Source organism: Saimiri boliviensis, chromosome 14, assembly GCF_048565385.1.
Source record: "Saimiri boliviensis isolate mSaiBol1 chromosome 14, mSaiBol1.pri, whole genome shotgun sequence".
NCBI lineage: Eukaryota > Metazoa > Chordata > Mammalia > Primates > Cebidae > Saimiri > Saimiri boliviensis.
The window spans coordinates 80,998,804-81,023,444 of NC_133462.1; positions in this window are offsets into that span (position 1 = coordinate 80,998,804).

The following is a 24,641-nucleotide window of genomic DNA, read 5'->3' on the forward strand; positions in this document are numbered from 1 at the left end:
GTAAAGTTCTTGGTCCCAGCAAGATCCTCCATGAATGGTATCTATTACCCTTATTCCGTAGTTCATTCCCTTTATATTTAAGCTTCTAGTATTGACATCTCCCTCCTTCTGAAAAATTGGTCAACTTATAGAACCTAGAATGAAAAGAATCTTTCCAAAGAGCAAACGGCCAACCATTGCTTTAAATTGTTCAGTTGTGGAAATGACTTTAGAATCAGATCTGAGTCCAAATTTCTGCTGTACCAGGTGCCCCGAGAAAGTCACTTCCCTATCCCAACTTCAGTTCCCTCATCTGCAGAATGGGAATCATGACGTCTATTGTCCAGTGCTGCTGTGAGCATGACATGAAAGTGCCTGACGCAGAGCAAGGCTGGACAATTACTTCTGCTGTTCTGGTTGCTGTTTTCAGAGGCCGAACCTGTGTGAGGAGATGGCCCAGAGTGGGGCTGTGGTGTCTGGGGTTGCCGGCGTTTTTGTGGGGGTTGCTGGTGTTTTTGTGGGGGGTGCCCCGCTTGCTGTCCATCTCTGACTGCTGTGGCAGCCTCTTCCTGCTGTTCTTTTCTGTTTGGCTGTGATGCTCCTTAGAGTCCCCTGACGGAAGACAGAGGTGAGTAGCGTTGTTTAGTTTGGAAAATAGCATCTCAGGAGCAACTTAGTCATAGGTTCCACCAGGGACTCTTGTGAAGAGGAGCTGTTCATTTGCTGTCTATCTCCAGAGAGGACCAGAAATGAGGATGAGGAAACGAGTCACAGGAAGAGGAGGCTCTGATGGAGGGAAGAGCTTCTTGCCTAGAAGGTGAATTGGTCCTGGAAGGGAAGCAACCAAGAGAGCTGGGGCAGCTGTCTCTGGAAATCTTTAAATGTGGGCATGACCAACACACAGTAGGGATCTGTTAGGTGGTGATCTGCTGCAAAAAAGGAGCCGAGACCAGAGTAAATAATTCCATGGGTTTTTAGAGGAGAGAATCCCAGAGATATTCTGTACATGGATATATGCACAGGCTATAAAATAAACCTGGGTTAACACACAGAGAAGTATGTGTGGTCAAGTACATATGCCTTTCCCTTTGTGCTTTGGGTTCAAGGAAGCTCAAGAGAACAATATTGAGTACAGAAGCTGTTGGCAGGCACATGAGTGGTCTCTTAAGCTAATAAGGCAGGAAAAATAGAGAACTGGAAGACTTGGCTAGGAGCGGCTCAAAGGGGGAATAGGACCATTGTGGGAGTTTTGTCATGGAAATCAAGGGCCATCAGAATTTAGCCCTGGAACGGGAGCTATGCCATTGACCAAGTTCTTAGATATTGGCAAAGCAGCAAACAATTCACTCTTCATTAGAGCCTCAGCGATCTCCTGCACAGGTGAGGAAATGGAGTCTTGATCCACTGAGCCCTTGGTTCCCAATTCGAGTGCGTGAATATGTCACTTCTTTTTCCTGTGGCTGACTTCCTCTCAATGCCCAGGTATATGCTTAAAGGTCCCTTGCTCAGACTGGCTCTCTGCTATGGGGACTGCTCTCTTTAAGCTCTCCATGAGACTTATTGCTTTCTAAAGTGTCTCATTTGTTTACCTATTTATTTTCTACCTCTTAGAATGTGTGCCACATGTGGCAGGGATCCTATTATCTTTGCTTATTTTTATATTCCTTCTTTATGACAGCATACAGAGGTACTCAATACATGCTTGTTGAACAAAAGATTAAACTGACTTTCCTAATAAATTGTTCTACCAAAAAGACACACGTATCTGTATGTTCATTGCAGCACTATTCACAATAGCAAAGACAAACAGCAGGTGGGCATCAGTGGTGGACTGCATAAATAAATCGTGGAATAGCACCGTGGACTAGTACACAGCCATAAAAAGAAGGAAATCGTGTCCTTTGCAGCAATATGGATACAGCTGGAGGCTATTAACCTAAGTGAATCAATGTAGAAATAGAAAACCAGCCGGGCGCGGTGGCTCAAGCCTGTAATCCCAGCACTTTGGGAGGCCGAGGTGGGTGGATCACGAGGTCAAGAGATCGAGACCATCCTGGTCAACATGGTGAAACCCCGTCTCTACTAAAAATACAAAAAATCAGCTGGGCATGGTGGCGCGTGCCTGTAATCCCAGTTACTCAGGAGGCTGAGACAGGAGAATTGCCTGAACCCAGGAGACGGAGGTTTTGGTGAGCTGAGATCGCGCCATTGCACTGCAGCCTGGGTAACAAGAGCGCAACTCTGTCTCAAAAAAAGAAAAGAAAAAAAAAAAAAAAGAAAAGAAATAGAAAACCAAATACCACATGTTCTCACTCACTGGGTACATGTGGATATGAAGATGGCAACAACAGACACTGGGGACTCCTACAGGGGAGAGAGGGAGGGTGTCAAGGGTGAAAAAACTACCTATCTGGTATATGCTCACTACCTGGGTGACAAGTTCAATTGTATATCACACCTCAGCATCACGAAATATACTTTTGTAACAAACTGTACGTGTACCGCCAAATCTAAAATAAAAGTTGAAAAAATAAGATAAAATAAACGGACTTTCCTACAATCCACCTTTGACTCCCAAGCTCAGCCTCCTTCCAGCTTGTGTCCTTCTTCCAGAAGACATCAAACGGGCAGGCGTAAATCTGAGATGCATGGAGCCGAGCCAGCAGCCAGGTCGGAGCTGACCACCGCCTGACTCTTTCCTGTGCTCGTTGCCTTTAGAAGCTCCTGTTCCAGCATTTCCCTTAAAAAGTCATTCCTTTATTTTTAATTAAGCAGACTGCTAATAGAACTTTATAGTTCTGCGTTTTAAGATTATTGGGGATTTCCTTGCCTGGGGGTATTTGGGCGGGTCTGGCCCCAGGCAAGCTGAGCTTCCATGTTTCCCTGTGGACTACCAGACCACTTCCCTGTGGTCTGGCAAATGCCCTAGGGCTGCCTTCTCTCCTTTAGAGGACTGAGTAGGAGCCCAGGGCCTCAGACTAACCCATTCATTCCCACTAGGAAAACGGTACTCCCACTGGGCTAGCACTGGTTGCCAGAGAGGAAGCCTTTCCTCTCCCTTCCCACACTCCTGGCTGTGGTGTGTGAACCTGGTCCTCTAAGAACAGAAATAACATCCTGTGTTTGCTCCCACTTGGCAGCCAGGCGGGTCTGGTGGGCCACTTGGCGGTCAGCCTTAGGAAGGAAGTCTCCAGGTATTGGTGGGAAAATCGGAGGCAGGTTGCTGCCTAGAAAGAGTGTCATTTGCCATTTATCATGGTCAAAGGGGAGAGGCAGCTCCAGGGGGAAATCTCTGACCCTTCCCAAGCAGTGAAAGTGGGAAAGTGTCTCCCCCGCAACTGTGGCTTCCAGCAGAGACCGGAGTTGAGCACCAGCAGCACTTACAGAGATTTATAGCCCACGGAAAAGTGCTTCTCAGCCCATGTGTTTACTGCAGAGAACTCTGGAGGCCTCGAGGGCCAGGGTCAACACAGCACGCTGCACCTTTGTCTTTCAAGCGTTTCAGACAGCATTATGTGTTTGGAAGAGAGCAATGGGATGAATAGGGAGGGCAACAGGCATTACTGAAAATTCATAAACATACATGGTTTGGGCATGTCTAGGTACTGTGTAGTTAATGATGTTGTTCCCGTTTGTTCTTTACCACTTCGAGAAAAAAAGAAATATTTCCAGTTCTCCTACGTCAAAGGAAGGCCCATTGCCAAGCCCTTCTTTTGCAAATAAATAAATAAATAAATAAATAAATGCTTGCAAATTAAGAGTTCCCAGGAGATTGGAGTTAATCCCTGGAGCTAACTAAGGGAGAGTTGTAAATTTGAACTTGAATATAGCACCACTGTCAGGGTTGCTTGGGGTGCTCTGCTTGAATGACTAAAGGAGACCCCTTCTCCCACCCAACCCCCTTCCATGCCCAGGCTTGGCTAGCAGGTTTTCCCTCTCCAGTGTCACCTCCTTCTGTTCCTCTGATTCCTCCCCCTCACACTACTCCTGGTTTCCTCCTGGACCAAATCCCGAAGGACATGGAGGATGCATGACCAGCTGAGAAGTGAGTGACCCCTGGTTTAACCAGCACTGTTCCCCTATTCCAGGAGGAAGAGCTGTTTATTTAGTTTTGTAAAATATGCAGAAGCTATGGAAACATGCACTCTACCAATAATAAATGGAATGGAAAATAGAAGTAAACAAGTCAAAGGAAGATGAGGTGGGAGGTAAGTGAGTCAATTTTCTTTTCATTGCCCTCACATCCATAAAAGCCAAAGGAACAGCACCCCCGAAAGTGTCTTAATCAAATAGAATGCCAGGAAGACTGCAGCAGGGCTGTCTCTTTTTGGAGAAAACGCAGAGCGATTTGAGTTTAAGCAAGCCAAAACACACTTAGGCTGGCTAAAGGAAATCTAGTTGAAATTACATTATGAAAACAGAAGCCAGCTATTGTAACTTTTTCAAGTGCTGCACTTTTTGGCACAGCGTTGTGTTTTATAGAACTTTATCCATACACACAAATTGAAAAACAAGTATTTTAATCCCATTATGTTCAGCTAGGGTGGCTTCTTTTCAAACCAAAAGTTACATTTTGCCAAAGTGATAAGGAGCCAATTATATAAAGTGAACTATTGTCATGAATGCTGCCTTACTCTCAACAAAGCCAAATGACATGGTCATAGCTCACTACTCTACAAGGAAATGTACCAGTAAGAAAGAAGGGCATCTGCTTGGCTGGGGGTGACCTATACAGGACTCCATCCCAAGGGCTTACCGAACAGAGCAGAGTACCAAAGGACATCATACTCAGTGGTCTCACCCCTAAGGCAGATCTGGGCCCTGGAAATAGTTAAATGTATACCATGTTGAAATGATGGCACACAGATTCTAAGGTAGTTCTCAGGCTTTCCACACCCTGCTGTTCACTCTCTGTATGCTCCCCTCCCCTTGGGCTGGATCTAGGAAAATACATCACCTTCTCAAAGATTCTTTCCTAACAGACTAGGGAAAGATTCTCCAGCTAACATTGAAAAGTCAGCTGTCAGGTTTTGAGAGGGCTATGTGGCTGGGAGCTTCTAGGAGCTGAGAGCAAGTCCTGGCCAATAGTCAGCAAGAAAGCAGGGACCTCAGTCCTACAACCACAAGGAATCAAACTCTCCCAATGACCTGAATAAGCTTAGAAGATGACCTGAGCTCCAGATGAGAGTACAGCCTGGCCAACACATTGATTTCAGCCCAGAGAGACCCAGAGTAGAGAACCCAGCTATGCTGTGCTCAGACTTCTAACCTAGGGAAACTGTGAGAGAGTACCTGAGTGTTCTTGTATGGTAACATGCCATGCAGTAATAGATAAGGAAGGCAAGATGCATCCCCTTGCATAAGCTGCTCAATCGAACCCTGCATCAAAGCACTTTTCCCAGCTGCAGCCAGGAGAGCTTTTCAGAACAGGAACTACCCCTACTGCCATTCTCAGCTGCTTAAACTTCTTTGTAGCTTTTCCTTGGCACCTGGGATAAAGACCAGGAATCTCCTCTTGGCTCACACAGCCTCATAGCTCAGCTTTCTTCTCCTCTCCCGCCACACCGGCCTCCTCTCAGCGTATAGCATCCTCCAAACGCCTCCACCTTCCAGGGCTGTTTCCCCTCCTCCTCACCTGCAATTCCTGCTTTCAGAGATGACTTTCCCTCCAGCTTTTGGCTGCTTTTGTTTGCTCTCCAATGCCTTCCAATAACTATTTTGAAAGATTTTCCCAACAGGTAAGATTGTTATCTACAAGAAATGTAGTTTGATACAAGATCCTCCCTCTTCATCTGAATTCATCATACGGTTTAAAAACACATTTAGCGGTTCTCATTTAGACCTCATAAAACACTACTAAGATGACAAAAATGAGTTAATTCTCTCAACAGATGACTTACTTTCTCCCTTTGTGTATTCCAGGTGTTATGCTAGGTAGTAATAGGTAGGAAACAAATCAGCAGGAAACAAATCAGGCCCAGTCTCTAGCTTCATGGAGTTTATGATCTGACACAGAGTCATTTGTTAAATGAATGTACTGAATTTTAGGGAGACCAAGGGCCTCATGCCAGGGCCCATAGCGGAGTAGGTAGCAGAAGTGAGACTGAACACCAGAGTTCTGGCTTCTGCATCAGTGCCCACGCCACAGTGTATTTTTCACAAGGCTATCCCACAAAAGCTACACCATTCATTCATTCATTCAAAAAATATTCGTTAAGTACTTGTAGTCTATCAGGAACTGTTCTAAACACAGCAGATACAACAAGGACAAAAAGAAATTCTTGCCCCCATTCTGCTCACATTCTAAAGAGTTATTACTTTCTTAAGTCTTATGTAAATAATACCCTTAGTGTCTTTAGATATTCTTCAAAGACTAAATTTTGTGACGCATGTGTTTTGCATTCACTAGAAAGGCACATAACACTACGAGCTTTGCTAGAATAGGTTGATACAGGAATATGATTACAGTAAGACGTTCTTTATGATAAAATCACTTCACTTTCTGGTGAATGGGCATAGAAATGAGGTTTTATCAATTTTTTATGTCTATATTAACAAAACAAATGCAAAAAATAAGACTGAGATACACGTATTTTTCTGAGACCTTATTTATACAACATCCAATTTCTAAATAAGAATGACAACTGCAGCTGGGTACAGTGGCTCACACTCGTAATCCCAGCACTTTGGGAGGCCGAGGCAGGTAGATCACGAGGTCAGGAGATTGAGACCAGCCTGGACAACATGGTGAAACCCTGTCTCTACTAAAAATACAAAAATTAACTGGCACGTGTGTAATTCCAGCTACTCTGGAGGCTGAGGCATGAGAATCGCTTGAACCCAGGAGGCAGAGGTTGCAGTGAGCCAAGATCACGCCACTGCACTCCAGCCTGGCAACAGAGAAAGACTCCGTCTCAAAAAATAAATAAAAATAACAACGGCAAAGCCTGATTATATATTATTTTCACAAGAAAGATCTGAGGAAAAGAAGAATGAAAGACAGGTATAGAAAAAAAGAAAAAACAGGAGAGTTGGCTGACAATTTCTAGCAATTCCTTTTTCTATTGTGAAGGCATTTCATCTCCTATTGCACTTCTCTGCTTCAAGCGTCTCAGCCACCTACAAAAACACTCACTTAAACTCCCAGAGGCTGCATCCTGAATTTCATGTTGAACTCAAATGCTTTCTTCCAAGCCTATTCCCTTCATTCTCACCTTGTGGCTCCATCTGTGCATATTGTCATTTAACACAGATCAAAGCCTTACACTGAGAGGATGGAGTTTTTGGAGACAGTGAAATCTCAAACATCTGCCAGTGGTAGATAAGAAGGCAGGAGCATCAGGGTGTACTCCTCAAATCTCATCACATTCAACTATCGGGCAACAAATCACTACCAAAAAATATCAAAGAACTTTCACGAGGAAAATCAGGGCAAGGTGATCTATGTCAGCTATACCCGCCTGTTTCCTCTAATGAAATTTTGACTGTTTCTTTTCACTTGCTAAGGAACTTCAGAGACTCTCCATTTTGCTTCATCCCTAAGTCTTAACATTGAAAATAGTGTAATCATTTTAATAAAATGTTATCATTGCAGACCTATTTGAATATTTGATAGCATAATTCATTAGTTGATCAAATATTTATTGTATACTTACTGTCTGCTCTGGGAAACACAAAGATGAACTTAAGATCTAGTGTACTGGGAGAGTTTGCCAAACTTGTAATTCTGATCAACTATTATTGACTGTAGAGGTGAACATCACACTGGGCTGAGTTTTGTAATACAGGGTTATAATAAGTGATACTTACAGAGAGAGATGCAGAGATGGTTGGGCGAGCCTAGCTTACCATAGTAGCCCTAGTGCTGACATATGGTGATCACACAATCAACATTCATTACATAAATAAGCAGCCAGAAGAGAGAACACATGAGAAGGGTCTTGGAAGTATTGTTTTATAAGTAGATCAGGAAGCTGGGTAGAAGAAATGGCATATACAGAGATGCAGAAGGAAAAGCTGAGCAATGAACTTGAGCAACCAGCTGCCACGCACGCACAGAAGGGCTGACCCCAAACCACCTTTCCAGTACCATGTCCTCTAGTTGTCTTCTGACCATTTCTTTGCTCCATAAACCTCCTTCTTTTCCTTGCTTTATTATTCAAACAATGCTTTCACTTATATCTATGAGCCAGGCTTGAGATCACAGGCAGTTTTTACTTTTCTCTTTTCCTCCCTTGACACCTGGTCAGAACAGAGCCTGGGTAACATACCCTTGAAGTAGTTCTCGGTATCCATCTCATCCTCCTAAAATTTTCCTTCAAAGAACACTGAAAATTCCCATTACCACCAGTCTGGTTTGACATCCATCCTTTCTCACTGGAAGTATGAAAGGCCTTTTTAATTTCTCTTCTTACAACCAAAGCTTCCCCATAAGCCATGCTCAATACAACTCCCCGATCAGTTCTGGTATTATCATGCTCCCATTCAAAAATGTTTAATATTTCCCAATTATACAAGGGTTAAAGTCAAGGCTGTGAGTCAAGCAGAAGCTCATGGACATTATGACAGAATTTGAGCCGTGACAGAAATTTGTTCAGATGATTCACATGATTAAAATTATATTTTGAAAATATCCTGTGAAATAAAACATGGAAGTTAAGGCAAGCATCCAGGGAGAAAAATGACTTTGGAGACTTGAGAAATCCAGGCTAGAGGTAACAGTCGTCTATACCACAGGAAAAAAATTGTGGAGGTGGAGGGAAGTAGGAGAGCTATTTGAAAGTAGAATCGACTGCTTTTAGTGACGGGTTAAATACGGAGGGAAAGGAATTGGAGGTGGGGATGCTGCCCAGGTTTCTGAGTAGATGAGAGTTTGTTTGACAAGAGAAAAAAAGACGAAAGGAGAAGCAGCTCTGCTCGGAAGTGGGTATGGACTGGAGATGAGGAAGAGTGCTGGGATCAGTTTTGGACATGCTGAATTTAGGACATGTGGGTGGAGATGTCCGGGGGCCACTGGCTTTGTGAGACAGGGAGCTCAGAAGACATGTTTGAGCTTGATTGAATTAACATTTGTTGTGTGACAAGCCACCCCCCCCCCCCAAAAGTTAGTGTCTTAACACAGCATGCTTTATTATTGCTCATAACTTCAAGTTATCTAGGTGTTTCTGTGGATCTGGACCAGGCTGGCTAATGTGGGATAAGCTAGTTTATAAACCTACCAGTTAACTAATGGGTCATCAGAGGACAAGCTGTTTTCAGAGGGCCTCATAGACAGAAAGGGTGAAGGGGGTGTCATTTATTATCAGCTCAGCCCAGTTTGTTCACTGGGCTAGGATAAGGTGTTCCAAGAACAAAAGCCTATGTGTGCAAAACAACTTGAGGTCCAAGCTCAGGACTGGCACAGCATCGCTTCTGCATTTTATTCTCCAAAGCAAGTCTCAAAGGCAGCCAGATTCAATAATTGGAGAAATCAACTCCACCTCTTGACAGAAGGAGCAATAAATATTTCTGTCTAGGCTTTGCAAGGTACCACAGAGTTGAAGAATAGATATGGAAGTCATCAGAATATCAATGATAAGTACATAAGGAGTAGATACAATTTCCAAGGGGAATGGGTAGGGTAAGAAAAGAAGAGATCCCAGAGCAGGATCTGGAAGCCCAAGGAACATTATGACACAGATTGTAGAAGATTCCATGAAATAATCAGAAGTATCACCCAGGGATATAGGAGGTATCTAGAAGATGGCTGAGTCATAGCAAAGAAGATGATGTTTTCAGAAGGGAAGTGTTATGGTTTGAATGTGGTTTGTCCTCTCCAAAACATGTGTTAAAATTTAATTGGCAATGTAACCACGTTGGAAGGTGGGGCCTTCAAGAGGTGATTAGGCCATTAAGATGAATTAATGTCTTTCTCACAAGACTGGGTTAGTTCTCAAGACAGCAGGTTTTTATAAAGTGAGGTCATGTCTCAGGTTTTGTCCTTTTTGAATGTATACTTCCTGTTCTGCCATGTTATGATGCTGTACAAGACCCTCACCAGAAGTGAAGCAGATGTGGCTGTCTGATCTTGCACTTCCCAGACTCCAGAATCAAAAACCAAATAAACATCTTTCTCTGGCATTCTGTTATAGCAACAGAAAATGAACTAAGACTGAAGGTATGTAATATAATGCCAAGAGAAAAGTAGTAATCAGGCCAAGTTCGGTTTCAGCAAGGTGTTTAAAAAAATCTCTAATATTTGAATAACACTTATATAGCAGATAACATTTAGAAATTGATTTCTGGGGTTTCCCCATGTATTTTCTTTTTCTTTCTGCTGTACTAATACTACTGGGGTCTTTCTGCCCTCCCCAGGCACTTAAACAGAAAGAAAGCTCTGTGCTTTATTGCTTCTTGGCTGGTCTCTGGAAGGCTGAAAGGCTCACTGTGCTCGTAAGATGTCTTCGTCTTGTTTTCAATAGGCTAAGAGAAGAGAAAAGAGCATTGGCAGAGCTATAGAAGAGAACCAGGACTTGGAAGAAGCAGGAGGCAGAGAAATGCTTGATCCTGATTAAAAAAAAAAAAAAGATAAAGATACATTTCCCAAGACTAAAGAGGAGTGAGGTATATGGATGACAGAATGATGATATGCCTACCTTCTCCCTTTGAGAGGGTGACACCTCAGAGAAAGAATTGGCAAAAGTGGGATCATAGGGACAGGGGTTCCTAGCATCTCCCAAGATTCCGTATTCAAAGAGGAACCTGACCTTGAGAGCTAAGGGTGGGAGGGACAATGGCTGCACCAGCAGGTACTTGGCGGAGCCAGATGGTAATGACCAGGGGCCACCATCAGCACATTGGCTCATCATGTACGCTCAGAACCTTAAAAAGACCCTGAGGGAATTTATGTCCCAAATACAGTATGTGAGATGGAATTACAAACTAATGAGAGGCTAATTTATTCACAAGTAAAGAAATGTGCTATTTCCCATACACCAAGGTTTGTGGGGTGAGAGTCACCTTTGCTGTGTCCACTGTGTACCAGGCAATGTGTTAATGTTTTAAGTTCATTATCTTACTGAATCTTCCCAGCAGTACTGTAAATTCTGTTCTATAATTATTCTGACTGCATAGATAAGGAAACTGAAGAGCAGAAAAATCAAGTTTTTACAGGCTCAGACTAATACATAGGAGAGCATGAAGTTGAACCCAGATGAGCTAATTTCAGAGCCCCGTCTCGCAACCACCATGCCATTCTAATCCTGATCATTTAAGGCATTTATCCAAATAATGCAAGCAAAAGAAGATGAAATAATAATCAAAATTCATATGTGCACACACACGAACACACATGCTTTCGTAATTATACTATTGTCTTTTTTCTGGAATTTGGTGTGATTTTTCTGTACCTCCTAGGAAATGGCCCAGTCCACCAATTCTCATGACCTGGCCTAGAAAGAGGTGGCCAGGAAAATAACAGCAATAATGACCACAATAATTATGGCAGACTTGCAGGTAAAAGAAAGTCTAATAAGGAAAATGATGAGAAATGAGTGTTCATTTCCTCTGCTAATACTTAGGAATAGGTTAATGGCAGTCAGTTGGAATTTCTTCTAGTGAATAAGAAAATGATGGAAAGGAATAAATGAAGGAGTGCAGGATAAAAAAGATGAATGAAGGCAAGGCACGGTGGCTCACACCTGCAATCCTACCACTTTGGGAGGCCAAGGCGAGAGGATTGCCTGAGCTCAGGAGTTTGAGACCAGCCTGGGCAACACAGTGAAACCCCATTTCTACTAACATACAAAAAATTAGCCAGGCGTGGTGGCATGCACCTGTAGTCCCAGCTACTTGGGAGGCTGAGGCAGGAGAATTGTTGAACCCGGGAGGTGGAAGTTGCAGTGAGCTGTGATCATGCTACTGCACTCCAACCCGGGCCACAGAGAAAGACTCTGTCTCTAAAACAAACAAACAAACCTGGAAAATAAGAATGAAAATAAAGGTAGAGCAAGAAAGGGAGAAAAAGAATTGGTGAAGAAGAAGCCCAGAGGGAGGAAAATGAACAAAAAGCAAAGGGCAGACTGCAAGGATCAGACTGTGCTTCCCAGCAATCCAGCCCTAGGAAATCCTATTAGATAGCAAAAAATCACATTATTGTATTTTTACTTTGCCACAATATGCAAATGACTCCATTTAGCTGCTAAACATGTTGTTATTGAATTCAGAAATTCCCTTCATAAGATGTAATATTTTTGTGACAATATTGTCAGCAATGCCAGATTGCTTTTCTATTTTGGTTAAGCTTTTATCCGAGTCTAGTATATGTCATCTACTCCCAGATTCCAGATGATTGCTTTTATGCAATTTTTGTGTAAGCAAGAAATAATAACATGCTTAGAAATGTGAGAAATGTGTTAACCTTCCCATTATTTTTCAGGGCCCAGGAGAATTAGAGGGTGGGCCACAATAGGGAATGTAATTATTTCTCATGATGAATTTTTATGTATGTTAATATCCTTGAGCCCACATATCTGTTATTAACCACATTCATTTGTTTTGTTCCAGTTTTTGTGTCCCATGTTTTTAGTCCTACTTTTAGAAGCTTTTTGCATAACTGACAAAGACTTTTAAAACCTGTAAACAAAGGACTGTGAAATCACATTTTCTATCTCGGACACATTTATTCCTTCTTGGTGGTGTTGCTGTAATTCTGACTATAATTTAAAAAGAAACTGGACTCTCAAGACATCTTTGCAAACCCTGACACTATCACTACAATGCTTGTGGTTTATGTAAATTTTTACTAATTTAGATAACTTTGCTGATAGAGGAAACTTCTCACTCCTCCAGGATCAATCAATGAGAAATAAAGAGGGAAGCAAATACAATAAATGTTTTGCAGGTTAGCAAAGCAGATCTGCCGAGATCAGAACCGTTTTGAAATCTGCTATATCTGGCTACTGAGTCCTGGACAGTGACTACTGGGTCAGAAACAATGGTGACTTTCAAGGATAGTAGCTTTGTCTACTCATCCAATCAGCAGCAACAGTAATGTGATAGTTAATTTTATGTGTCAACTTGGCTAGGCCTAGTTGGTACCTAAATATCTGGTCCATGATTATCTAGGTGTTACTGGGAAGATATTTTTTAGATGTGATTAACATTAAATCAGTAGACTTTAAGTAAAGCAGCACCCTCCATAATGTGGGTGGACTGAATCTGATCAGTTGAAAGTCTTAATGGGAAAAAGACTCACCTCCTCCAGGAATTTTGCCAGCCTTTGGACTGGAACCGCAACACATCAACTCTTCCCGAGGTCTCCAGCCTTCTAATCTACCCTGAAGATTTTGGACTTGCCAGCCTCCACAATCTCTCTCTCTCAGTCACTCTCTCTTTCTCTTTCTTTCTATGAGTGTGTGTGTATGTGTATTTAAAAATCAAAATCATATAAAAATATGCACACAATCATCCTACTGATTCTGCTTCTCTGATTAACTCTGTGACTACGACAGGTCACGCGGGCCTGCTTCCCAACATTAACCTTCAATTGGCTGTGTTTATTCTACCAGAGCTGGGTCATTGCTGGTCGCAAGGTTTAGCCAGATAACCAACGAGTAGATGGAGAAACCGCATTCTAACACCATGTTCCTGATTTACGGAGATGGCCTCTTTCCTTCCACATCAATAGAGATGCCTAGGTAAATGAAGATCTCCAAGGAGTCACTTAAGATAACTCTTGTTTTAAGTAAGACCACAATGGAACACCCCCATAAGCATCCATTTTAAAGATTTTTCAGCAGAACAGATGACCTCAAATCAGACAGAGACATTGAAGCAAATAGGGACTGACAAAAGCCCCTAGATTGATATAAACTAAGTTATTGGAGGATGCATTAATTAGTTTCTGCTGTGTAATAAACCACCCCAAAATGTAGGAACTTAAGTTTTTATTATTATTCCCAAGTCTATGGGTTCACTGGGCAATTTTGCGGTTAGCCATTGGGTTGGTTGGGTGCTCTTGGTCTGAGATTGGTTACACAGACGTCTAGTAGTTGATGCTGGCTGCCCATTGCTCTCGGATGTGCCTGGGCCACAAGTCTCACCATCCAAACTCCAAGGGCTTTGTAAAGGTTTGTAAATGCTTTCTCTCAGGCAAAGCATTCAATATTTGCATGCGAGGGAAAAAATATCACTTAAATCCCAAGCACACACGTTTTATGCCAGGTAATCCGACGGAAAGTTCTCTTCTGTTTCCTTAGGCCGTGGATTTAAAATAAATCAGGCGATACAGACTGCTCCTTTGTAGTTGGTAAATTATTTATAACTGCAATTGACTAGAAAATATTGCCACAGACTTGGAGATAATAATTTTAAAAAGAGTTCATGTGAATCTGTTAGGGAAATGGTGTGCTCATCCAGATTTTGTTGTCATTTCAGCCTGATGGCAGACTGTCCATGAAATCTTTCTGGATTCGTGGAGGGAAAAGCTTTGATGGAATGAATTCAGGAATCTCATGTAAAAACAAAAAAGAAGCATAAACTTTCCCCAACCCCAAACTGGACATGAAACCCTAGGCAAGCCCTCCTGCTCAAATGTTCGTACCGTATGTCCTGGGTTATTACCTAACAATGGTTATTCTTCTGATAACAGGTCCTGAGGTTCCTGAAACCATACTTTCTCTCAGTGCCATTGTCTCTGGGCACCATAGGCTATTGAGACGGTGACATCACACACCCTTTAAATAGCAGTTGCACAAAGGAAACGTTTGCCCCAAGCACGTCAGACTTTTGACAGGCTGCAGCATGATAAGTTACCAGACGTGTTCCCACAGGAACCTGCGTGAATTGATTGCAACCAGAGTCACCCGATGACAAGTGACAGACAGCAGATAATTCAGGGAGGTCAGGTGGGCTGCCAGATCCAGGGCCAAGTGCTCCCTGGAGCCCATTGACAAGGGACGGGACTCAGCAGGACCAGGCCGCCGGGCATCCTGGTTGGCTTCCAGCGGGTACAGGGAGAAATCACAGCTGGCAGAAGCCCAGACTCCTAGTGCTTGTACAATGAGAGTAGAGGAAGGTGAGAGGAGGGTGTTGATCTTTAAAAGAACTCAGATTGCATATGAAATGCATCCCTTTCTTCTTGCTTTTGATCCCCAAATGAAAAGAGTCAAGCTTAATCTCCTATCTGAAAAGAAGCTCTTCCTCTGCTCTGCTGCCACCAACAAACCCTCAGTCATTGCCTGAATTTGCTGAACCTCTCAGTACAGAGGCTTCCAGGCCAAGAAGGGTTGAGTTGAGGCTTTACAACTGAGGAAGTGTTGTAGGAAGCAGGAGTCTCTCAAAGGGCAAACCCTATCTGATCCCTCCCCCTACAACCTGCTCCACAAAATCATATGGGGAGAGAGGGGTCATGGCTTAGACCCTGGGAACACAGTGGCTTAGAAACTGATAAGTATTCAGACTGGACTTGGTCCCCAAACTGATTCAGCCAAACATCCTTTTCCCAGCTCTTCTGACTTCTTACTGCTGTTTCAAATATCTCTCTTGACACAGCAATGGGCACTTTCTCTTTTGTAATACAGATTATAAAAAAATGAAAGCACCAGATTGAAGGGGCATACAAACAGACAAACACGCACACACATGCACACACACAAACACATACATATAAATATACACACAGGCATGCATAAATACACACACATGCATGCATACAAATGCACACAAAACCACAGCTAAAATCCTTTGTAATCCCAACCCTGCTATTTAAATCATTCAGAACCTGGCCTGGAAGGTAAGAGGGCAGTGGGGAGAGAGAGAAAGAGAGAGAGAGAGAGAGAGAGAGAGAGAGAGAGAGAATAAACAGAAACTGGCTTGGAAAAGAGGGAGGGGGAGAGAAAGAGAGAATAGAGCAGAACGCTATGAACAAGTTGAGTTATTCAGCATTCTGAATTTCAAAGCAACCTCTTACCCCAAACTCCTGTCAATGTGCTGACACCACGTGTAATTTCAGACCTAAAACAGAGCTCTGTTCTTCTTTATCAGACTTTGGCCCTAAAGGCAATTTTGTCACCTCCCAGTCCCATAATAAATTTAATGGGTTGTTGCATTACCTTCATGTGCCTGGGGCCTTGGCAGCATAGCTGTCTATAAAAAGATAAAGTGCTGACTCTTTGTTCTCAGACAAACTTCAGATTCCATTGTGATTGATCGGTGGAATCAATGAGATGTGAGATCAGGGAGTGGTTCTTGGGATTCTTTTCCCCCTGAGAAAGCCATCTGACAGAAACAATCTTTGAGCCTATAAAAGGCCAAGTTCCTATCAGACTCCTATCTGGCCAAACCTTGGGCTTGGCAGCAGCGTGTATAAGCAATGGCTGTGGCCAAAGGCTGAGTGGAATTGTGTTCCAAGTGGACAGTTCCTCCTTCCCCACCATGGTCTTCTGTCTCCACTTTCCAGGTGGGACGGAAGTAGCTTTACCTTCTAGATCTGGAAATCCATTTTGGCCCCCTCTCTGGCCCATACCACACTTGCTGTCTGTCCAGTTTACACCCATGTGAATGTGCCCCCTCCTCCAGCCCCAGAACATGGACCCTCACCTGCCCCCAAAACCTCACACTCCTGGAGACCTCAGTTTTAGGAGATGAGTGGGGCTGGCTTAATCAAGCTGATGGAAGGATCCAAACAGAAGAACCAGTGAAGTCTTTCTCAACCAATGGTTGATTTTGAAGGAATCCACGCAATCAATATTTTCACAATCCCAGCACTTTGGGAGGCTGAGGCAGGAGGATCATCTAAGGTTAGGAGTTCGAGACAAGCCTGGCCAATGTGGAGAAACCCCGTCTCTAATAAAAATACAAAATTAGCTGGGAGTGGTGGCCCTCCTTTTGAGGATTCCTCCTCCTTTTGAGGATTCCTCCAGAACGGTTGTTGTTATTCATCAGTTTAAAAAGCTTTTTTATTCCCAAGTTCTTCGAATTCTAAGTACACTAAATCCTTTTATTATTCAGAAAGGTTAGGAGATGGAGTCAAATATGCTGCTTTAATGACTCTCAAACTCTGATGTATATAAGAATCACCTGGGGAGCTTGTCTCTAATTGAGATTGCTGTGCTGTGACCTTAAAAATTCTTATTCAGAAGATCTAAAATTGGAATCCAGAATCTGTTTTTTTATAAGTATGCCAGGAGATGCCAAAGTTGGTGGTGTAAGTAACATGGCTTTTGTTAATAGTTTACCATTTGCAGCTATTCCATTTTCACAGGATTATAGTGTTTTTAAAATAGATCCATGGCAGGAAACCTAATTGAAGTACAACTGACACATGAATAACACAGGTTTGAATGGCACAAGTCCACTTATACATGGGTTTTCTTCTGCCTCTACCACCCTTGAAACAGCAAGACAGATGCCTCCTCTTCCTCCTCCTCCTCAGCCTATTCAACATGGAGACAATGAAGACAAAGACCTTTATGATGATCCACTTCCACTTAATGAATAGGAAATACATTTTCTCTTCTTTATGATTTTCTTAATAGCATTTTCCTTTTTTGCAGTATATAATATATACAACATACAAAATATGTGTTAATTGACTCTTGACTATGTTATCAGTAAGGCTTCCAGTCAACAGTAGGCTATTAGTTAAATTTCGGGGGAGTCAAAGTTATATGTAAATTTCTGACTACGTGAGAGATAGGTGCCTCTAAACCCCACACTGATTAAAGTCCAACTATATAATTTTAAATGGGTTTGAGACTGACTATCTGAGAATTCTGTTCTATGTGCTTCTTCTAAAAGCTTTAGGATTTCTGCAGTGCGAAGTACCAAGTGGTAGTCTCCTGTGGACCTCCATATGCCACGGCACCACCACATATGTGATGTTCAAATGGAAGACCCTGTGGGAGGCTGTTTGGTGGGAGGCCCTAGTGACTGACTCGACACAACGCGGGTCGTTGTGCCAACAGCAGAACTCATACCTTACCTTGCATGGCCACTCAACCACACCTGTCCCAGAGACTCCGCCCTTCACCTGCATTTGCCCTTGCAGACAGTCCCTGGGTGGCAAAGAAACCACTGGAAGAATCAGATAAGAAAATTATGGAATGATTGTTTGCAGAATCTGTGTTGACTTAGAGCAAGTTGCAAGTGGGAGACACAGGGAGCCGAAGCAGGCAGGCCATGCTGAGAACAGAGAAAGCCAGGGCTTGTTTGACCGACTCAGTTCACTATTTCCCTGTTATTCTATAAATAAATGGGAATTTGCATTAAACTATCACTTGGAAGCAATTCCTTTTCAGCAAACACTGTGTTAAGGAGCTGTGCTCACCTAAGAACTAATGCAGAATGGTCATGCTGTAACTTTCAGTCACCTCTGTGAAAAACCAGACCACACTCAGAAGAGAAAGCAAACATACATTTCCACTCACATGATAGGCTTGCTTAAGGTCTGTATGCATTGAAGGAGTAAGAGCAATAAATACCTAAGTTAGAATTTCATATCCTGACCCCACAGCAAATCCCCAAAGTGATTAGGGACCATCAGTAGGCCAACACGACCAGCAGGACCTAATCTTAACACTGAGGATGTGGAAGGTCGTGCTGTGTTAGTAACTTCTCTGTAATCCCAGCTGCTTGGGAGGCTGAGGCGGGAGAATCACTTGAACCCAGGAGCCAGAGGCTGCAGTGAGCCGGGATCATGCTTCATTGCACTCCAGCCGGGGCAACAGAGAGAGACTCCACTTCAAAAAAAAGAAAAAGAGAACCTTCTCCAGTTAAAATCACTGAGGCTGATAACAGGGAAAACAGGGTAGAGAACAGATCCCTTCCCACACTGAAGCAGGTACCGTGGGAGAGGGGCTTTCAAGATCTTTGCGAGTTTGGCCTTCAGAAATTCAAACCTTGGAGCTTGAATATATATATAGGATATAAGAACTAGAAGAAAGCTAAAAAATTATTATTTATTTTATGCTGTAGGTGAGTAAACTGTGCCTGCAAAATGCGGTGACTTACACCAAGTAAACATGTAATTAGTAGCAGAGCTGTTTGAGATTCGCTGCTGAATTGTATCCTTATCAGAGGAAGCCTATTTTTTATAAATACTGAAATACTTTATCAGATCTTTGTTGAATGGAGATTGAGATCAGGGCTGAGGAACAGAGAGAAAGAGACACTTCAAAAAATACAATGAATTCATTCAGGATTCCTGATGATGGTGAGCATGTGACATCCTGATACTTACTGGACAATTAATTCTGGACAGATCTTTGTAACCTCAGTTGCCCCAGGAAACCTGGTGCTTCTTTTCTTCCATCCCTGTATCTGGGTGGCCATTTGGAACTGTCTTCTTCATGACTGGGACAAGTGGGAACTCCCCTTATTTCTGCAACGTGATGGTGAAAAATTCTCAGCAAAGGGTTCTGGCCAAGGGTAAGCCAAGCCTTCACTTCCAGAGGCTGGAAGATCAGGTAGGTCCAGGTTACCCTCGAGTTAGTGGGCAGCAAGGCTAATGTTCATGCATCCTGTCCCATTCTAAAATCCCAGGCTTATCTAGAAAATCCATCTCTTTGGCCGGGTCAACACTGATACAATGCATTTAGATTTGGAAAAATATTCAGTGAGTTTCTGGGAGTAATCATTAGGGTGGACAAGAAGATGAATGTGAGGCCATAGTCAGTACCCTTCCCAAGGGAAAACTCAATGAGGTTCCTGCCCATATGGGCTCCCCTCTGTTCAGTCCATATCAGAAACACAACATTCAACTCTGGGTAGAGGACTTTAAGAGGCTTATTGGAAAATGTCCCTCCTAAATGCCCTAAATGCGTAGAGAATACTGCTTAGGATGGTGAGAAACACTCCTAATCTTGACAAGAAGAAATAATGGAAAATACCAGAGATGTTTTGTGTGGAGAAGAGAAATACTTGAGATGGTATTATAATAAAAGTAATGTTCCAGTGTGGAAAGAGCTGCCCAGAACAAGTTGGGATTTTTCTTATTCTTACAGCTCTAAAGGGCAAAACTGGGAGGAGATTTATTTTCCATATAAATACAAACTTTCCAACAAAACAAAAAAACATCCGAAATACTGAAGTTCATAAAGCAGTAAGGCTCCCATGCACAGGAATCTTCAAGGAGAAACTAGAAAATTATAAACAAAGATGTAGAGGGTATTTCTTCCTCTACTAGAGTGGCACAGAGGATCTTTAAGGTCTCTGACAGCCTTAAGATTCAAGAGCTCTGTGCCTGGAGGTAGAAGAAAGACCATTTATGAGCCTCTGTATGAGATATTTCTTTTTCATTTCCTGGGCATTCAATTGCTTTGCTAAGTGGACTCTTAGTTGGGAAGGCACTTAGGTACAAGCTAATTAGATGTCAGAGACGACACATGCAAGTGAATTTTGTGCAAGACAGAACAAAATTCCGAAAGGCAAGCAGCGGCTCAGGAACGAAATTCCTCATGCCCCCTTAAGACACCCCTTCTTGTATGTGACTTGTCTAGTGGGGTATTTTTTTGGTTGCAATTTCGATTCATCTTCCCTCTTAGTTCCCTGTGAAAGGCTGCTCTTTAGGGGTGTGAGGACCTAAAGCCATTCATTCCTGGAAGAATAAAGATGGGACAAATAACTCTCACTGTTCCACTGGGACCATATCCTTTCTCATACATACAGCCTCAAAGAAAAATATCCTCCTCTTACTATATGCACTTTATTTTTACTCTCTGGTTATAGGATTTTGAAGTATAGGCTTGAAATAATTACATTTTTGTGAGATGATGACTCTGGAATAAGCTTAGCAGATTGTATTTGGAGAAAGAAGAGTTCCCCCATAAGCTGAACTCTACAGAGTCTGAGTCAAATCAATTTCTTCTTCCTTGAGAATAACCTAAGCTATCCTAAGACTTGGAGCTAGAATTCTATTAAAAAACAGAGAATCCAGAATACCCAGCAGTCTTGCCAGTGTGAAGCCGCCTGATGCAAGGAGACTGAGGAGCTTGTCAAGCCATTCACGTCAGTGATGGACAGGAAAAGAGCGTGAAAGTCCTGGGTGCTCAGTCCAAACTCTCACCTTCAGCTGTGGCAGGATGACGGCAATAACACCTTGCGTTTACTTGATACTTGACAATTTATTATACATTTAAGACATTTAATTTATAATTTGGGATGTTGAAATAATTTACAAGATACTTTACAAAATAAAAAAAAAAGTGGTAATGTTTAGAAACTCCAGACGGCCCTTCTACCATGAGAAGACACAGTGAGAAGACACTATGAGAAAGAAGGCCCTTGCCAGGCATTCAATCTGCTGGTGCCTTGATCTTGAACTTCCTAGCCTCCACAGTTGTAAGAAGTAAATTGTGCTTGTTTATAAGCTAAGAAAAAGAAGAAGAAGAGGAAGAGGAAGAGGAGGAAGAAGAAGCAAAAGAAGAAAAAGAGCAGAAGCAGCAGCAGCAGTGGAAGGAGAAGAAAAGAGAAAAGAAAAGGGAGGAAGGAAGGAAGGAAAGAGAGAAAAAGAAAGAAGGAAGGAAGGAAAGAGAGAGAGAGAAAGAAAGAAAGAAAGACGAAGAAACTCCAAACGGCTTTCACAAAGTCATCTCAGTAGTAAATGGCAGAACTAAGACTCAAACCTATGTCTTCGCTTTCTAAGGCCAGCCATCTTTTTACTAAAAAGCACGTGTGCTCTGTAACAATTGTTGTGTGCTTGCATTGTCTTTGTTTCTTTACTTTTAAAAAGCCTTTCAGCAGTGCTCCTTCTGGAAATTGTAAACTAGATTTCACTATTGCTCAACTTTCATACAAAAACTCTGTTCTGTGGAAGCCGTGGAGCTATTTAAAGCTTGGAGGATTTGCCATAACAAAGTACCACCAGCTGGGTGGCTTACACTAGAGAAATTTATTGTCTTACAGTTCTGGAGGCTGGAAGTCCAAGATCAAGGTGTTGGCAGAGTTGGCTTCTTCTGAGGGCTGTGAGGAAAGGGTCTGTTCCAGAGCTCTCCCCTTGACTTGTAGATGGCTGGGTTACTGTTCACACACGGTGTTCTCCCTGTGTGTGAGTCTCTGTACCCAAATGCCTCCTTTTTATAAGGACATTAGTCCTATTAGATTAGGGGCCCACCCTACTCCAGCAAGGCCTTATCTTAACTGATTACATCTGCAATTACCCTATCTTCAGATAAGGTCACTTTCTGAGATTCTGGGGGTGAGGAGTCCAGCAGATGTTTCCTGGAAGACACAATGCAACTCATAGCAGAAGGTATCCTAGAAATCACTATAAAATGGACATTACCATAAAATGCCATTATCTCCTTTTTTTTCTACCTAATACACTTGCTCACAAGACAAGAATGCACTTAAACATGTTACAATGTATGTTTGAGCGTATGCATGGATATATGCATATAGCACAAACAAAAAAGGGGTAGTTAACTAAGGTAACGAGGCAGAATGACCTATCAGACTCACACACTGGGTGATGAGGTTAAAGAGTATCAGTAGCAATCCTCATCTTTCTAGTTTTATTCTCAAAATGCCCTCTAAGAAAAAAGAACCTAAAGATGGTAATTCAGACAGAACTGTTCACTGTCAATGCGGAAATGTGGTATGCCTCCCAGAAAGATGTTCATGTTACAGAGGATCCCCCTGCACAGAGGATGATGGGTAGCACACAGGAATGCATGATTAATGATGAAATTGCAGGCTGCACCTAATAAATATTATGGGAAATATTTAGGTCGGGGAGGGTAGTCTTCCCAGCTTTCTGGAATAATGGAGTCTGCCTGGCCACAAAAGGCCCCCACCCCATTCAGCACTCAAAGCTGGCTTCGTTTTTGGAAAGGGAGGCTTTCCCCACCCAATTATGCTCCATGCTTCCAGTTAGACTGCCAGGCAAACATGCCCCTGGGCATTGGCCCTCTCCAATTTCCAAGGTGAAAACACTTTCGACTGTCAGAAAGATGAACTTGACTCTGTCAATTGTGAAAAATAAATCATAGTTCTATCTGGGAGTTTTTTGGACAATATAAATGTACAAATTTATCATCAAGAAAGAAAACAAAACACAAGTGTGCTTCCCCCACCCACCTCCTCCCTCCTCATTGTTCCCCAAACATCTGCTCAGTGCACAGCTCGAGTGCTGGCCGTGACCGAGCCCACTCAGCGTGCCCGGACTCATCGCTCCTGGTGAGTTTCCAGGAACCTCAGTAGTATACATAAAAAAAAAAAAAAAAAAAAAAAAAAAAAATCACGGTGCTTGTGATTAACTGCTCCAGTCACACCCGCAGTCTGGAGTTGTTCACATTGTTAAGCTGGTGTGGCTCTGTAACCTTCAGGAACGATCTAGCACAGATGCTACCAGCACAGCCCATCGCTGGGGCTCAGTGGGATTACAATAACCCGTGGAAGGGTGCACCAGGGGCCTCTGATCAGGTCCGAGCTGATTGCCCCACAGCCTGGAAGTGTGTTATAAATACATGTTGCAGACACATCGGGGAGTCCACTCTTGGGCAGTGAGGGGGCTGCCTGTTCTGCCTATAGCTTTAACAGGCAAGACTTGGGGCTGGGTCTCTCAGGTTCTGCAGCTCCTTTAAGATGTGCATGTCTTACTGCTAAGCTGTGTCACTTGGGCCACTTGCAGAAGAGAATTCAGTTAGTCATTTCCAACCCACCCTAACATCACCATGAAGTCCATGGGGATCTCCCGTCGGTAACGGAAGGGGGATGGCCTGAATCTGACCTCAGTAGGTGGGACAGACATGGGGATTTTTTCTCCCCGCTTTCTCTTTATTATACTCCACTCCTGCAGATACACAGCCAGAGCGCACAGAAGGGTTTTTTTTTTCTGCTTTGTTTTTTTAAGTCATAAGGTACCAAATGAGGCTCAGCTGAGTCAGTCTTATGCAGACAGTATCTCCACACGGTGAGGCCAGGCTGGGGCCCAGATTCGCAAGCCTCACAGACTCCGCACCAAAGGCCTGGGAAACGCGCTCTTCCCTGACCTCGAGGGACGTGACCTTCTTTTCATTGCTGTGGTCACAAATAGACATAAGGCTATTAACCTTATTAGGCCTAAGACTGTGTCTAGCTTGGGAGAGCTATACGAAGAGCTCTGAGATGTCTTCGGCATCGGCTGGCCTGCAAATCCCAGGATGCCATTTTTAAAGGAGTCTGTCTGTGGCTATTTGCGGCAAAGGTTGAGATCATTTCAAATAGCATTAGATACTAAAAGAGGAAGTGATGGCGTGGTTTAAGCCTGGACACAGGCTGAAGAACAGCCCAAGTGAAGTCTCTCTGTGGCACTGAGTACCTCTGCCTGCTGTGGAGGAATCTGGTGCCATTCACTTGCCATTTTTCTGGGAGCTCCAGGGCCATCATAGGTGCTGGGCAGAAACATGCAAGACCTCAGTAACCATGGCAGACGTCCTGGAAGCCTCTCTCAGCCTTTCTCCACCTGCCAGGGGTTCTGGCAGAGAATTAAGCTCCTATAGAAAATTATTTGAGTAACTATTTTTTCAGTATTCCCACCAATACTCCACAGCTAGTACTACTCTAGAGACCTAGGAGAGACATGAATACACTAGATATCTGAAGGCATCAGGGATTAATTCTCCCAGGGAATCCCAGGTGAGAAAGATAACGTCGTGTGACCTGACTGCCAAGTTTTCCGGTGGCCCTACTACTTCGACTCCTTC